This window comes from Geospiza fortis, unplaced genomic scaffold (assembly GCF_000277835.1).
Source record: "Geospiza fortis unplaced genomic scaffold, GeoFor_1.0 scaffold16, whole genome shotgun sequence".
Classification (NCBI taxonomy): domain Eukaryota; kingdom Metazoa; phylum Chordata; class Aves; order Passeriformes; family Thraupidae; genus Geospiza; species Geospiza fortis.
In genome coordinates this window covers 14,790,634-14,794,654 of record NW_005054302.1, presented here as the reverse complement: position 1 = coordinate 14,794,654, position 4,021 = coordinate 14,790,634, and positions in this window count along the sequence as shown.

Below are 4,021 nucleotides of genomic sequence, written 5' to 3'. Positions count from 1 at the left end.
CTCAAAACTCTCTTCTTGCCTTGGTGCTCAACCTAGAGGCAGCTACAGACAAAATTCTACAGCCCCAGTGAGACTTGTTCAGCATGGCTAGAACCTACACTGCTACATAAACTTCTCCTAAGCATAAACAAACCGGAATTCCCCAAATAGTTCATATCTAGATACAGGTGAGCTTCTTTTCACAGCACCTTTTCTGACTCAAGACTACCTGCCAGCAAATTGCAAGTCTCTTCTCTTATAAGAGGGAATTAGGGCATCAGAAAGAACAGGTCATCCAAATTTTAATTTTTTACTTTGAGTAAAACAATGCATTTTTGACCCATGTCTTGTAAACAACAGAAACATTCTGGCTGAAACTTTTACATATACAAAAATATTAACTAATGGAAGCACTTACTGTAAAAAACTTTAGTCCTAATGGTTAAAGTTTGGAAAATTTGAGAAGAAGGTAAGCAAAGGTCATAATAGTGGAAAATTATAATGCAAATTAAAATCTTTTAATATAAAACAGTGCCACCAATTGCACCTGTGTTCACTGTCTCCAGATGCTGATTGCTTTATGCAGTTATTTGGACACACTCAAAAGTGCATAACTAGGCTGCAGTTAGGTTGGGCACTTTAGCTCTTTTTTCCAGTCTCCAAGTAAATATTCAGCCTCTGTAGATTTATCTGGTAACTTTTCCCCAATCACTATTTCTGTAACAAAATGCTCACTGACTTCAAAAGGGAGATTAACACTTATGGGTCACCAGCACTGAGGAAAGCAGCTACACAACAAATACAGGCCACCGCCCAGCACAAAGACAATTAAAATCTCTTTCTGAAGTGACCTTAGAGTCACTGACCCTGAACCACTTGACATGACATTCCTGCGTGTTCCATTTAGCCTTGTTCCTCCTCTATCCCATGAGGCAGCTCCTTCTTCACCATTACATAACCCTGTCCTTCTTATCACACATTCCCACTATCCCAAATGCCCTCAGCCCTACTCCTGGTACCCAACAGCAGCCTCATCTGTGCTCTCAAGGCCATTAAGGATTTCACAAGCTCTAAGATTCCTCAGCTACACAGAGAAAACAATTCTTGAAATATCCCAGGCTTGATTGCTCAGGGGAACAGGTCAAGAGTTCATTCTTCTATATCACCTGATCTCACATGGCCAAAAACGAGAGCTTCATCAACTTCCTGAAATGGGAGAGATGTGCACCTGTGGGCAGATCTGCCCAGTGCCTTCCTGACTGCTGACAGCTAGAACTGCCTGCAGGGTTGACTGCTCTACTGCAGGGAACCTGGTGGAAAATAGACCAAGAAGTGACAAGGACAATCAAAAAACATGGAACAACTTCTGAACAATAAATGACTACATAAGCTACAACTCTTCAGGTTGGAAAACATGCAAATGACAAATTCGTGAAATCCTTAATGACCTGGAGACTAGACAAACAACAGAAAAATACACTGGCAAACAAAGAGGTGTCCAGAGAAAGAGGAAAGGAGAACAACAAACCACCCCACAACCTACCACATGAATATTTTACAAGTTATTGCTGCTTTTGCAACTCTGACTAATGCAAAAAGATGTTGTCACCTTATTGCAAAGTTCTATACCTTCTTGGCAATGTCTCATGGGCAGCTCCTTGCAGCACTGACTCCTTCTTCCTTGCAGCACAGCCAACAAACTCCAACTGTCTACTCAACCAGCTAACCCACTCTTTTGTAGCACTCTTCTTATTGAACACAGCTGTGGCCTATTAAGGGCAGGCCTGTTCCTAATCTTTGGTGATTAGTACAGCTGCAACTCTTCAGGTGTGAGATTACCTTCTGCACTATCTTTATTTTCTTACATTCTATCCCTCCACAAAAAGAAGTACAAGAAAATTACTCTTTATTCAGGAAAAAAATTACTTTCCACAGATCTTGCTGATCCAGCATCCACACCTTGCTGCCCTCATGTTCAGACATGTGTAGATGCTTCTGGTCTGTGTGTTCAGCTGGGATCCCAGCACATATTCTGGCACACCACCACCGCTATATTGGTGAAGTTTCATGTCAATCTGGACTCAGCCTGCCTGAGGTTTCTTCCTCTTTCCCCTGTCTTTGCCTCACCCAGGAACAGAAACTTCTTCTCAGAAGTTCTCTACAGATAACTGTTTTCTGTGTCATGCCACTATCTGCCACTATTGAATAGGAAATATCTTCCCCTCCTGCACAGATGGAATGTGCCTGCACATTTTGACCTTCTTTTACCTAAATGGCATTAAGGCATGGATCTTAGTAGGGGTGCAAGTGAACATCTGTGTCACAAGTAAGTTCTAGAGCAACTTCATAAACAGGCTGAGATTAGCTTTTGGCAGGGGGAGCAGCAGTGGCTCTGCTGCTGTCATTGCACAGAAAGCTCCACAAGTTTAGATAAATAGTAAATAATTAGGTTTAAATTGGGAAAAAAAATCATGCCTAAGCAAGAGCCTATGAGAGTCCTGCTGAGATCAGGCTGCCCTGAGCCTTTCGACACGGTGTAATCTCAGAGGTTTGCAGCAAGCTGGCAATCTGAGATGAGCTCTTGCCTAATTAGCAGATTTCTTGTTGTGTCTCAGTGGCTGCACTGCAGAGCTTGGCCACCCTCCACTAATTTGCAATATCTCAAGCTTTAAAACACTTTCTTTCTTTCCAGTTCATTGGGGCCAGCTGGAAAAGCACCTGCCAAGCGGAGAACTCACAAAGGTTCAAATCCAAAATGAGGCCTGGGACTAAGCAGTTCTGCTCTATTGCCTCAATACTTCTTACACCTGGGCTTCTTACTACATGCAAGAAGTAAACCAGGCAGAAACACATATTGCACCCTGCCTGTACAAATAACCATGGGCTAGCATCAGCATTTCTAATAGGTCTTGCTCCCGTAATTCCCTCACATTTTCCCACTGCAAGGGACAGGTTGGTTACTCCATCTGGTAGCAGGCACTGGGGTCTTCATTTTGTTTAAGTTTTTAGCATTTAGAAAGGCAGCACAATCCTTTGCTAAAACTTTACTACTACAAAGTGCAACAAAAGCAACACCCTGGGAGCTTCCCCAGTGATAGATCTCTGCCATAAGCCACAGGTGCAGTGCCCAGGGTCTGGGAAGGCAGAGGACAGGAGAAGCTGGCCACCAAATGTGATCCTGGCTGCAGGAAAGACCCTGACATTGCCTACAGAGATGGGTGAATCTCAGGTTTCACAGTCATAGCAGCATGCTGCTATGGTAAAACGGGAGAGTGTTCATAAAGATTTGTGACAGAAATAAAGATACAGGTATGATTAAGACTGAAGCACGAATAAAAATACCTGTGTAAACACCAAAGGACACATGAGAACAAGATTTAAAGGAATGGCTTCTACAGAAAGTGCAGAAAACTGTTCCCAGTCAAAGCAAGGAATGATCTGTTTCCATTTGTTTCCCGTGCTCTGACACCCAGGAGACCACAAGCAATGAAGCACAGGAGCTCCCCTCAGCCCAAAGAACTCGGGCACAGCTTACATTGCACTAACTTGCAATGGAACCGCCCTGTAAACAGAGATTGAAAATCAATCTTTGTGTCTTGAGCTGAGGGGAACTTTTGTCATAATTTATGGAGATTTACCAGATGAACTGCTTCTCATCATCTCCCTGTTCATTTTCTTCCTCTGTTGCCTGATTTCATCCCACGTCTACACGCCATTATCATGGATCTATGACAACTCAGCCTAGCTAAAACACAAGGAAAAAAGACTTTGTGGTACTTTTGCTGAGAGCACTCCTGGCCACAGCCCCTGGGGCAGGGCTGGCCCGGGGCAGCGCCGGGCGGCATCACCCCTTGCCGCCCGTCACGCACGTCAGCGCCTTGACATGAAGAACTACATCTCCCGTCATGCCTCACCCCGACTCACGCACACCGCCTGTGCGCGGCCGCGCGTTGCACTGCGGGAGTTGTAGTCCGTGTTGGCGGCGCCGCGGAAGTGACTCGCCGGTGCCGGGGTGAGCGGGGGCGTGTTGACTTTCCGGGCA